This window comes from Cryptotermes secundus, unplaced genomic scaffold (assembly GCF_002891405.2).
Source record: "Cryptotermes secundus unplaced genomic scaffold, Csec_1.0 scaffold166, whole genome shotgun sequence".
NCBI lineage: Eukaryota > Metazoa > Arthropoda > Insecta > Blattodea > Kalotermitidae > Cryptotermes > Cryptotermes secundus.
Genome location: NW_019720562.1, coordinates 1,165,275 through 1,179,130, shown reverse-complemented (window position 1 = coordinate 1,179,130; position 13,856 = coordinate 1,165,275). Strand labels below are relative to the sequence as shown.

The 13,856-nt window shown below is 37.8% G+C and overlaps 2 long non-coding RNA genes across 3 annotated transcripts in view; both read left to right on the top strand.

Moving 5' to 3' along the window:
* The window catches only part of LOC117282621, a 16,696-nt gene extending 2,885 nt beyond the window's left edge, over positions 1–13,811 (top strand). For both annotated transcript variants that reach the window (XR_004513428.1, XR_004513429.1), the window contains 2 exons: positions 584–768; positions 12,027–13,811. This is a non-coding gene — a long non-coding RNA (uncharacterized LOC117282621). The remainder of the gene's footprint in view (positions 1–583; positions 769–12,026) is intronic.
* On the top strand, positions 10,465–11,880 carry LOC117282620. The gene is made up of 2 exons (XR_004513427.1): positions 10,465–10,759; positions 10,794–11,880. It is a non-coding gene; the product is annotated as an uncharacterized LOC117282620 (long non-coding RNA).
* Positions 13,812–13,856: the final 45 nt, after the last annotated feature.

Sequence of the window (13,856 nt, the reverse complement as noted above, 5' to 3'; positions counted from 1 at the left end):
CGGTCTATTCCAGCGTTTCCATAGCAGTGACTCTTCTGGATTGCAAACACGTTACAATATATATATATATATATATATATTTGTAATACTGCAGATAGCAGTAGTTGTGAGATTGTAAATTGTGTGAGTGTATGAGCGAGTGGAATAAATTCGCTATATCAAAGAAGGTGTGAAATTATTTGTTGCGTTATACACCCAAACACATGACAACTGGTGTCAGAAGTGGGATTGGACTTACACACGTGACCGACAGGATTCAAACTCAAGACACGTGACAATTTGGTGTCAGAAGTGAGATTAGACTTACACACGTGACCGACAGGATTCGAACTGAAGACACGTGACAATATATAAAGAAATTACTGTTAAAATCTTAAATTCCCCAAATTGGAACATATGCAAAATAACTGTCCCTTGTCTAAAGTTTTCAGAATAGCCATTGCCTCTCCTGTAAATACTGATGCAAACTTTGTAGTCCGGAATTGATATCTGATTTCTCCAGGTGCTGTCACACACAAGACCTCAAATTCCTGGTTACACATTTTTGAGCTATCAGTAAAATAACAGTAGCCTCCTTTTCTAGGTCTTCATGTTTTCATTGAATTGGTTGCTGCCGTCGGGAATTGCCTCGACTTCTTCACCCTCCTTGAAGGAAATGCTTCCATTAACCAAGAGGGTTAGATAGGAAAACGACATTCAAGAAATCTGACGTCCTTTGCTATCAGATGCCAGCCAGTTCTGTGTCTACATAGCAAGTGCAGATCCAAGGTACCCTTGAGTAATTTCATAGGATCCTCTCTAACTCTTGCCATCAGTCGCAATGATCATATTACAGGATGTGCTGGGTCGCTAAAAGCTCTGATTAAATAACTGCTGCCTAGGAATTGTTATTGGTGGTATTTTAGTTTCTGCTAGCGTAACATTTTTGGGTGTCGTCCTCATATATCCAGGGACTGTGCACTGGATGTGTACTGATAACTGGATCTAGTAGATCATTATAACTCATAATTACAAATTATTTTAACAGCCTCAGAGTCAGATTTACTTTATGACTGGTGGTTTACCACCAATCAGTTCATCTTGGTACCAAGCCCCTTGAGGCGCATGATCAGATTTTTTTTTTTGCACCTGAACATTTGCAGGCATAGTCCTTATGTAACATCCTTTGTCCAGAGAGGATATAACAGCATCACTAAATTACACACTGTTTAAAAAACTACAATTTCAGCACATCACACCATTCCCAACAGTTCCTCTATTGTTGTGTGATGATTTTTTGTTGTGGAACTGTGTTTGCTGCACCGTTGTCTAGGAATGGCCACCTCTTCTTGTTCCACTAATCAAGCTTTCAGCAGTCATGTCACAGGATGCAAAAAGGGCACCATACATTCTATATATCACGTGTTAATAAGTAGGAGGGGAAAAGGTTAAAACTACTTGCCCTTTCTTACCTCGACAGACTTCAGTATTTATACACCAAAAATTGTGCTATAGAAATAATGGATGAAAATGACAAACATTATGGTATAGAAGAAACTCAGCACAAATACAGAACGAGACAGTTATTAATAAACCATTGTATTCTTGTAATATTGTACCAATACACAACCAAAAAGTATATTATATTAATAAATTAATAATTACAGTAATTCAGTGTGATTAAACAACCCTAAAATGAATAAATGAAAATATTAAATAAAAATGACACTTCTGATTCATGGATGCTGTTTGTGTAGGAAGATGTCATCATTATTCCGTATTCCGTATTGAGGGGGTGGGTTTCCCCATGCACTTAGACCGGTTAGTGGTCCATTGTGCGTCCCCCTTTAATTTCTACTGTCTCCATACCCTACCGATACTGGTGCTTACTATCAGCCCCTTTCTGCCAGCAAGGTTCCAACCTCCTCTGGCAGTGGTATCTAATAGTTAGTCCCTTTCTGTCAGAGAGGTCCCCCCTCCTCTGGCAGTGGTACCTAATAGTTCCCCCATCTACCGGAGGATTTGGAAACTACTTGGGCGGGAAATGTTGCCTAATTTTGCTCAGAGGTCTCCTAGAGACATGAGGTTTTTTTTACATGCCGTAAATCTACGACACGGGACCCACGGCTTAAAGTCCCTCCCGGAGGACTTGTTCCCTGAATTTTTCCGCCCTTAAAAATTCCATGACCTCCGCCGGGTTTTTGAACCCGCGTACTACGAGTCATGAGGTGGGAACATTACCTCTAGACTACGGAGGCCGCTATGTCATCATTAACAGACACACATTTCAGTTACATCTTCCTATCCAAACATATTTTCAACCTTCTTGAGCTAACTATTCTACATCAGGACATCAATATATAGTCTCTCTTTTGATTAAAGCCAATATACTTACAACAAACTGACTTCCTAAAAGTCACCATAACAAGCAGTTCCACACAGAAACAAGACATTACAACAAGGAAGCTGGTTGAGGACCTACTGCAAATCATTCAGACAGTAAAGTGAAGTGATACAAGCTACTTGCATCAACTCTTTCCATGTGTCAGTGCAACTGACAAAACCGTAGGAAAAAAAAAACACTCTGGTCTCTTGTGCAAGGTGCCTAAGAGATATTCTTGGAGAATGTTCAAGACTAGTGCCGATGTTACCAAGTTTCTTTTCAGTGAAGAATCTGCATTTTGTTTAAGTTCCACTTTTTGTCCAACACAGATTCTGTCTGTCTAAATTGATATCAAAACGTCTTCCCTATTTTCATATGGGTATTGAATATGAACATATGCTTCTACATGTAACTCATGTGGCATTTTGACACAACATGGTTGAATTAATGTTTAATACAGTAGCAGGAGCTGGTTGATATAGCATGGGCTGGAAGGCTGGGATTCAAATCCCAGCAAGGGCAGGAGAGTTCTCTCTACTCCACAGCATCCAGACCAGCTCTGGGGCCCACCCAGCCTGTTCGTGAAACTGACCACTCATGTTCAACGTGTGCTGAGGTCTACGATAGTGGAGCTGCACCTCCACTCCCCCATGTCTTTATGGTGTGGTGCTTAACTGATTAAGCACAGGGAAAACTGTAGCCACTGTACCTTTTACATTAGCAGGAGCTTGCAATTATGGTTGACAGGCACATAATATACATGCTCACTTCACGGTAGCTGTTCAGAAATGTAATGGGCGTGATATGGGTGATGGACTGTAACGTGTACAAGCTATGCGTCCGTCAACTTTGCTAATCAAAATGTGTACTGTGAGTTGACACAATGTGTCTTCCTCCTGCCAGACTGGCAAAATGATCTGCAGCAGGCTCTCAGATAATATTCCTGTTACTTTAGTGAACCATGAGGCCAGCCATATTAGAAAGAAGTAATAACTGTAAAGAATGTATCACAAGGTAAAAGATGGCTACTTTGTTCTAAATGTTAAGAACTCATCTATTTCCAATATTTATCCACAATGAACTTTTAACTCTCATATCAATATTATATACATGCACTGCCAACAAGGAACACCACTACTAAAACCCCAAGTTATTCATATACAGGGTGTTTCACGACTTTAGGACATAACTGCAGGAGGTGATTTCCTAGGTCTTTGTGATCAAAAAAGTTCATATAAACATTTGTCTGGATTTGGACGGTTATGGAGTTATGACCATTTTAAACTCAGAATAGAAGGTAACGATTACTGAGAATAAATGGAACAAAATAATAAACCAGCATAATACATGATATATTTAAAGTATGAATGTAAAATTAACTTCGTGAAATTACCTTTAATTTGAATTTATTGGTGCTTAAAGCTGATTCTCGAAAATGCCACCGCTGGCCACAACACAGGCTGCTGCTTGGTTGTGAACTGCGTGGGTACATACCAACCCACCACGCCTTAGGTACCTCTTAAGTGTCGAGATAACGAGAACGTTCTGTCTGTAGCTGGCTAAAAATAGCGACCCGTGAGATCATAGATGCAGTTTGCACGAGGGCGTGTACAGGAATGAAAAAACGGTCATAACTCCGTAAACGTCCAAAATCGGACACATGTTTATATAAACTTTTTTGATCACAAAGACCTAGGAAATCACCTCCTACAGTTATGCCCTAAAGTCGTGAAACACCATGTATGTGCGTTAACATAATATTATAGTGACTATTAAAAATGATGAATTTAGTTACTCATATAAAGTTTGGAACAAATTAATTTATCATAAATATTACTCTTGGTGTTATGTGGTCAGATCATTCATATTCGAGAGAATTTCTTCCACAACAGTGTGGACTTACACAGAAAAGCAGCAATTTTGAAAACTGTGCGCAGGGCTTTCTAGGTTTATGATTCTTTTTCTGAAGTTTCTTATTTAATGACATGGTCAATATTGAGTCTGTGTAGTGTCAGGTTTAGGATTCAAACTGCATATAATTATGAAATACACACATAACTTCAATATCATCTACTCTGTTAAATATATGTAAACTAATTCTTACATTAATTGATACACAACAATTAAAATCTCTAATTACTGTAGTAATTTCATAAGCAGAGCTGAGTTCATGTAAAAGCTGAATGTCCCACTCCAGGTACATAAAATTTGTATTCAGTACCTTCAATGCGCCTGTATGCAATTGTGGAATATTAAAGCAATGATAGGATGGACTGAATCATGTAAAATGCATAAATGTGACTAAAAGCTAGTTTATTTTGAAAAGTATAAACAATCTGATTATTATGAATGGTAAATGACTGCACATTTTAAGGCACACATGGTCTTAAACCAGGTGACCACTTGAATTATAAAAAGTTTTATTTTCTGGGTTATAAAGCCATGTACTTCACTGAGGATTCAAGTGACATTTTGGATGAACATGTTGCCTCCATCTTCAGGGCTGAAGAGTAGGGTAAGCAAGAAACCAACATGAAGCAGGCAGCAAGCAGAGCACATGGCCTACAAAAATGTAGGATTTTACAGAAAGAGAAGGGGCATTGGAACCCAACCCATCAGTTCCCATTGGCTCTTTCAGACAACCAGTATGACCCAAATGGAGACAGGAGAAGAGTGACTAGGTTTGCCCCTTGAAGATTCCAGTAGTGCAGGGGCACAGAACCAATGAGGATGAGAGATGCCGTGTGCATGGGATTTAGACATGCAGTTGGGGAAACAGCAAAGACACTGGAGGACAGAAAGGCTTGAGGTTGATGGATATCTGGAGATGGCTGGGTTGGTACCCTGATATGGGCAAACAAACCTAGTGGAGAACCCAACTAGAGAACTGTGTGAGGGTGGCATCCTATGCATTTTCACAAGCCACTTGCCCTGCTTGATGCTGATTTCTTGCTTGGCTCACTCTGCAACCCTGAAGATGGAGGCAACATGTTCCCACAAAACATTAGCTGACTTCTAATGGACTACGTGGCATTACATCACAGAAGACAGAACTGTTTAAATTCTAGTTGAATTACAATTCTGAATCCTACATAGGGAACAAATGTTTGTATTTTGCACAGTGATTGGCATAAAAAGCATACATGGCCAAGTTTAAACAGTATTATTTCCCAGTTTGCCAAAATATGTTTTATGTTCAGGAATACCTGTATGTAACTGCTTGTATAATGATATTTCCGGACATTCTTTTAACATAGATATATACATGGTGATTCAAAACTCACTGTGCATATGTGAAAACAGCAATTGCTGAAAGTGATCCTGAAGTCCCATGCATATGACCCTGATCACTACCTTGCTTCAACCAGTTGTGCTGTAGACGGTGAGTTTTATGAGACGTGTGAGTGCTATGAAAATGGTCTTGTTGTTCGAGATCTGAGTGTTTATGGTAGAACATATTTTGTTGTGGAGATGAATACACACAAGAAGTGAAACAGAGGCCTGCGGAAATATTTCTCAATCTCATCACACGGGAAACTGGATCAGTTACTGATACAACTCTGACTGTTACTTCAACTGATTTTGTATTAATCATTGGCCATTTAAATGAAGATGTCATTAATAAAAATGAATGGTTCCTGTCACACAAACAAATGCTATTTATTTATCAACTGGACCTATATGGGATAAAATATGTGAATTGATAAATAAAAAACATTTGTTTGTGTGACTGCAACCCCATAATCTTTATGTGTAAGCACAACAAACAGGATGCAACAGTTCATGCTCAAGAAGATGACATTGCCTGCAGAGGGATGCTGTTAGAGCACACATGGCTCATGTCTCTATGGTGTTTCTATGCAATGTCTTCAGTGGAAGATTAAGTTCAAGGGACACTCCACCACTGAGTTCACCTGACTTTAGTCCATCAAATTTTTATCTGTGGGGAGCAATGAAAGCTTCAGTTTACAAAGACAATCCTCATAGTCTATGGTTTGAAGGAAGAAAGCAATATCATTAAGAACAACACCCATGTTGTATTAGTACATGCCTTTGTCAACAACACAAAACGGGTAGATATTTGTTTACAAGCACGTGGACACTTCCAAGTTCACCATTAAAAGCATATTTGTGCACAATGACTTTTGAATCACTGTGTTGATTAACAAAAATTATTCATAATTTAATTGCCTAGAAACATATAAATATATTAACAGATGTGTTAAATATTTGATATCTAAGTAATTAATAAAAATATTCCTTGGCACAACATTTGTTTATTAGTAATTTGTGACAAACCTGAAAGAAAAGATATATAATTTGTACACATACTCTATTATTAATAATTTAGCTCAACTACTGCCTTGTAGCTATAACAATGAATGGATCTTGAGGGAATCTATATTAACATCACTTAAGATCATAACATGAACATTCAACACTTGTTTCATGAGATGACAATATTAGAAAAACCCTCAAACTTGATGGGTCAAATACTAATATGGGTTGGTGGGGGGAGGGACAAATTGCTGCAGTTACAATATTTTTCAGAACCTGTTTGTATATTTTAATCTGGCATTGTATATAAAAATCCTATGCTGGCAAAACTGTCAGTGAAATGCATGAAGTATCAGAAAGATACAGTATACTTAATGATTAATTTTCACTTACTTTTCCTTTTTAAATGTTCATGGTGAATACTTTGTGGAACTTTACAGCCACAACATAAAAATTAAATGAAATCCTCTTTCAGCTGCATTATTTACTGTTCAGCAATTTACTACTAGTTTTCCTTTAACACTCTCTTCACATAACACAGCTTTCATGGATAATAAGTAGTTTTTTGTCTTATGAATATAATCTTGTCTGTATAAAAAATTACTGATGGTCATTATATTTAACCCAATATACAAACTAAAACGTTGAATTAAATTCTGTGAACATCTATTAGCAACCTGACATTCCCTTCCCATGAAAAAAGAGTAACTCAGTACCTTGTAAAATATAAATATCATAAACCAGATCTGCCTGCTTATTGCCAATTTCTCAATTGGCATACACTATGGCCCTGAAGATGGAGTTGAAACATTCCCTGAATATCGATGGATCTCTACTGAACTACATGCCTCTATAACTAAGACAATCATACTCTTCAAAATATGAGGTATGTAGTAAAATTTGTATGGTACCGCACTCTGGCCATTATATCTGAAATGTGATTAAATGAGAACTGAACGCAGGACAGCCACATCTGAACTTCTGTCATAAGATGGTTATGAGTTTTATCTCAATTACAGCAAGAGGACAAGCTTCTCTGAGAAACTGTAATACAACAAAAACAATCAGCACCAATCTCTGAAAACCAGGTCAGGAACTAAAAGGTAGCATGTTAAAAGATGGTAAAGTGTAAGCTTTATGAATATGGCCTCCCCTAATATTCCTTTTAAAATAAAGCAAAGAGGAATAACAATTTGTCACTCAGGAATGATTTCCTTTCCTTCACAACATCCTGTTCAACAAGTTTTCAGGCTATAATGACAGGTGGCAGATCTGAATTAAACGTGAAGCAGTTAAAGGAGGACTTTTCACATAATTACATATGCAGTATATCATAAAATTGCTACAAGTCAGTGGTACCAACCTACTGTCAGACTCTCATAAACCCACAAACCAGTTGTAATGTTATAAAAAACAAAATCTTGTAACTATGATAACAGAACATATTTTAAAAATGTCTGCAGAGATCTATCAAAAAAGCATGAATATCATGGTATAATAATTCAATCTTTATATACTACATTTTTTAGTATTCTTCTGTGTATGGGACTGTGAATTTGACTACAAATTGATTTCTGGATTTTTTTATGGAGGTGCTTCATAGTTATTTTTAATACCCAGCACACTATCAAATGTCTAAGTGCTTTCTTACTAAAAACATGATGTTTTCAAAACTGGTTCTGCTTCAGTCTTCAGTCTTCAGGCAAAGGAGGGCATCTAATCTTATTCATTTGAAAGAGGTACACAAATATTCCATCAGATATTGTTCATGGTTTAAGGTACACACATCTCAAGAGTTGGCTCTACACCCATCTTCAGGTGATTCATTGTCACTTTATTGACAGACTTTCATTATTATTTATCTCTGACTTTGATGGGTGGAATCGAACCCAGGGCCATTTCAATGTTAGTTAATTCCTGTTGCTTCCTCTGGAGTATAGTGGATCTGTGAAATGCCATTTCACTTCAGTTTCTTTAATCTTACAGAGAGTTGACATGACTCCTTGGATGGTGGATCAGCCCATCGCAAGGCTGATACCTACACAAGACAATACAAACACAGACAAACATCCACACCTTGAGTGGGATTCGAACCCATGAACCCAGTGTTTGAGCAGGCAAAGACATTTCATGCCTTAGACCACGTGGCCACTGTAATCAGCTCTTGAACACTATGCTCCTAAGTTAACTATCATGACACTGGGGTTAGCAAATAGCCTAGTATTCAGAGGGTCATAGGCCTTACCCCAGATATTGCCACTAGTATCAAAACAGAAAAATAATAAAAATCTGTTAGTATAATGACAACCACTCAGTTGAAGATGGGAAAGATAAACTCCAAAAATGTGTTTTATATCAGATATACCTCATACAATGGATTGCATCCAGCATAATAAATATAAACTGAATCAAATTACACAACCTGCATAATAAACTGGACTTCTCAAGGTCACACCCGGGTAGAGTGGCAACAGTGGCCAGCTGATTCACAAGGTTCTCAGTCCTCGTGTGAGGGTTGCTCAGACCCACCATGATCCTGGGTTTGTCACTTTCCTGCTCTATGTGGGGTCCAAATTCAATAACAATCACAGGGTGCTGTCCAGGCACAACTTCAAGCCTGTCAGTCTCTCAACCAGGAAAATCTGCACCTTCGTGTTGCCAGCCATGGATAAGATCAAAGGCACTTGGGGTACACAGCATCCCATATGAATGCGGTCTAGTCTACACAGGACAGACAGGCTGTTCAATTAACACCAGGGTTTAGCAGTACCGCTGGCTCATCCACCCTGAACATCCTGACAAATCAACAATGGCAGGGCATGGCACAAATTTCGGATACAGCATCCTCCCCATTAAATCCAGGTGCGTGGACCATATCAGCAGGGAGCAGGCTGAGATTGAGCTCCATCCCAGCAACAGGAACAGGGAGGATGGGTTCTCTTTAAGTTGTGGAAACCTCTCATCATCTCCCCAAAGAACACGGGATGCATCCCTTGTTGGTTTCTTTTGATGGGTTTCTCTAGGTTGTTTACTTCATTCACATTGCTCTTTTCAGGACAAGGACTCCACCTTTTGAAAGCACCCACACTCCTTCTCTTTCCTGGCTGATTCTGCAACAGCTCATTCCTTCACCCTCCTTGGTCTTTCCTGCTACCTTCTGCTCCTGTTATCCTTGCTGAGATTCTTCACTGACATATATATCTTTCCTCCACTTATACCTTTATTCGACATGCAATCAACCAGCCCCTTTAAGGACCCAACTGAGGCAACTTTTCTTTTTCTCCCACTGGCTCTCTCTGCTTATCTTTGCAGAGAGTGATCACTTTTCACTTAGTCGCTTCCATGATTCCCTTCTGTCTTGGACCATCTTATATCAGATGTCATCTTCCACACACAGTTCACTCAACTGCCAATTGCTTTTCCTGGTTTCTCTTCTCCGAAATATGAAGCTTTTTCCAAACTATATGCTATTACAACCTTACTTACTTACTTACTCATGGAGCTGAGCCCTTCTTGAGGAGCAGCCAATTCTACAGCTACTCAAGAATTTCCCAGGATTTTATGGAACCCGGAGGTTCATCACCGTGTTCACAAGAGCCCTCCACTGGTCCCTATCCTGAGCCAGATCTATCCAATCCATACCATACCATCCAATCTCTCTAAGATCCATTCTAATATTGTCCACCCACCTACGCCTTGGTCTTCCCCGTGGTCTCTTTCCTTCTGGCTTTCCCACCAATATCCTATATGCAATCTTCTTCTTCTTCTTCTTCTTCTTCTTCTTCTCCTCCTCCTCCTCCTCTATTTGTGCTACATGACCTGCCCACCTCATCCTCCTATTACAACCTAGAAGACTGTAATCTTCATAGTCACCACTGTGTGAACCTCAAATCCAACAAATCAACAAATGTCATATAACATTTACAGAACCAACGATAGACCTAGTCTCAGTGATTGGACAGTGGATGCAATGATCGATGGCACATATTCCTCCTGGGTGAGAGATTACCTCCACTGGATAAAAAAGAAAACTGATCATAAAGTTATAATAACAAACAACTGATCTCAAAATTATGTCAATTCTGTATCACCTAACACATACAGTCCCTTGCCCAGCAGGTATATACACACCACTGAACTTTACATTCAGCAGGTATATACACACCACTGAACTTTACATTATGTCCAGTATTTGAGACTAGCTCCTTCTAATGGAAACCATCAGATTAAATTCCCTTGACTTTATCCTGAATTCAGAAGATAACCACCTTCTAAAATGTATTTTAGTAAAAGATAAATTTAAATAGTGGATAACAATCCAGGGTATCAAAACTAACTCTGATTTTTCACTTTAATTCTTTTAAGACACAGCTTACTGACTGCATATTGGGTACTTGAAAATTTGTTGTCAGCCATGAAGTTAACCATTACTCACCTCCATATTGAGATGTAGTAATCTTACTGAACTGTTCTTCTTGCAATTAAATATGTATGTCATCTTGTACTCTACATCTTAGACACAACACTGTAATTGTATTTCACACTGCAGTATGTACTAATCAAATTATATACTAATGGCAATGAAACTTCTTTTTGGGGTTATGCTTAGGCTAGGTGATTAAAAAAAAAGGGAGGCAGCAGAAGCTCCCATGAATATAAAATTAGCACACTGTGCATATGAGAATTATAAAAACAGATTATGAGAAACCCATCATCAATAATTGTAGGGTGACTGCAAAAAGCTAAGGAAGATGGAATCAATCTGTTTTTCTATGACATATTAAAAAATCATTGTATTCTATTTTTGATATGTGATTCTCAAAGAAGTGTTATGTAAACTTACAATTGTAACCCATCACAACCAAAAATTATAGTGCTGATTAAATAAATAATTTAATTGGAGTTAAGATGAAAGTAAGTCAGGTTTCAAAACAATGTTCACAGAAACAGCCCAATATTCAGGTATAACAGAAAATCTATGATGGAATATGAATCAACTAAAAATATGAAACTTCCTCTACAGCATTCTAGCTGAATCATTTGTGATTAAAAATTACCACCATAGCAAAGGAAAGTAATGACACCTAATATTAATGCCTTGTTACCTCTTTCCATTTCCTCTGCTACAGATGGTGACACTGAAATACAATATAGAACAGCTCAAACTTATCCATGCCATCACCTGGATATGAACCCTTCCAGTTACAGAGAGTGGCATTAGTACTGAGCCACCTGTGTATCACCCCAAAATGAAACACACAAAACGTATATACCTAAAATTTAAATGACTGTTTTGGGAAGAGATGATCAATTCTTGGTCACACAGTTATGTTCTAACTCTGCAATAGAATGGGTTCAATTCACTAATTCTCTTTTTTTATCACAGGGTCACAGGCTCCATCCCACTCAGGCAAGGATATGTTTTAATTACAGAGTTGAAAGAATTGAAGTGCTGTAAAAACCTAGAATACATATGTTTTCTGAACTTTACCTGAAGTAAAACAATGTTTTGAGTTCTTTAAAGCCCAGGAATTAATATCACCTACTCCATTATAAGTGAAATTACTATTTCCTTCAAAGCCTTCAAGATATTGTACAATTAGTTCTAACATACAATAAACCATTGTTAACTAGCTGAATGAAATATAGTATCCAGCATAGGATGCAGTATTGCACTTGAATATTCTTTCCATTCATTTCAGTCAAACAGGACAGGATGCATAGTTGCTGCCAACAATCTACAAGCTTGGTCTAGATTCAGTAACTGAAGGCAAGGGTGAGAGGGGACTGAAAACTGGTTTTGTACAACTCAACACACAAAGTGATTACTGATTGTAGCTATGTGCCATGTTCACAGATTAGTGGCAGCAACTGTAATATTGCACAGGTTCCTGAGCCATTATAATATGAGTTCAACTTCAATATTAACATTTTATCTGCAATACTCCCTGTGCATGCAATATATCTTTTATATTTAAGCCTTCAATTTAGTGATAAGAAATGGTCATGGACAGACACAGAGAGGTATTCTTATAGGAACATGTGCTACAGATATTTTATCACCTCAGTTAAGACACTGACAAGAAGCAATAGAAAAATAGATCCTAATACAACAAGCATTCCATCCATATTGTGAATGGTAAAGACAGTAAAGATTCTACATTTTCCTTTCCGTTCGTTACATATGTACAACCCTCAGGCAAAGCCTATAATTACACTGAACGAGGCATGTTACACGAATCTGTTTCTCCATTCCACTAACTTTTCCTTGTTAAAGCATTCATATAAAACAAAATATATGCTTACATAATGGTCTAAAGATGGGTAGATAACATAAAACACAATACTGGGTTATTATATAAAACGTTTGGGTGCTGTGCACAAGTCTGTTCATATTACACGAACTTGAGCAGGGCCATTACAGCTATAAATGGTGGCTCTAGCATATAACAATAAATGTAAAAGATAGTGCCATATGCTTATCAAAATATCAATCATAGGTCCACATCTCTGGTCTGGAAGATCTACAACAATCTAACCAATTTCCTAGGATCATTCACTATATACATAACAGCTACAATCTGAGACAAAAATATTTATGGAGTTCTTAGTACCTCATTCAGCAAAAACGTTGACTTCTTGCATACTTTAAGGCACCTTATCTCATGGACTCTGGATCACTTTGCATGAATAATGCAGAACATAACATCAGTCAACTACAATTTATTCCTTTCAAGTGAGCAGAAAAAATAAGCATAAGCCATATTTTGTATTATCTACTAGTGAAAACCTATGAATCTACAACAGACATGTGCTGTTGTGTTCAAACAAAGACTTAATTTCTATGAGAACCACATATGGTGTCAGAAATCTTTGTATTACTCTTTTAATATGTTTTCCCCCAACCTATTAGGAAAAGGAATTACATATAATACTGAAGAGATTTAAGAGTTCAGTCTTCTGAGACCTAACACCCTTAGTCCAGTGACAGTTACTACTGACATTTTGGATATATCACCTCCATCCTCAGGTCAAAGAGTAAGCCAAACAGGAAACCATCATGAAGCAAGCAGCATGCAGATCTCTGCTTGATGCTAATTTCTTGTTTGGCTTACTCTTCTACCCTGAAGATGGAGACAATATATTCCTCCAAAAGATCAGTTGACTTTCACTGGACTACATGACATTATATACCAGAAGACAGAACTCTTCGCAG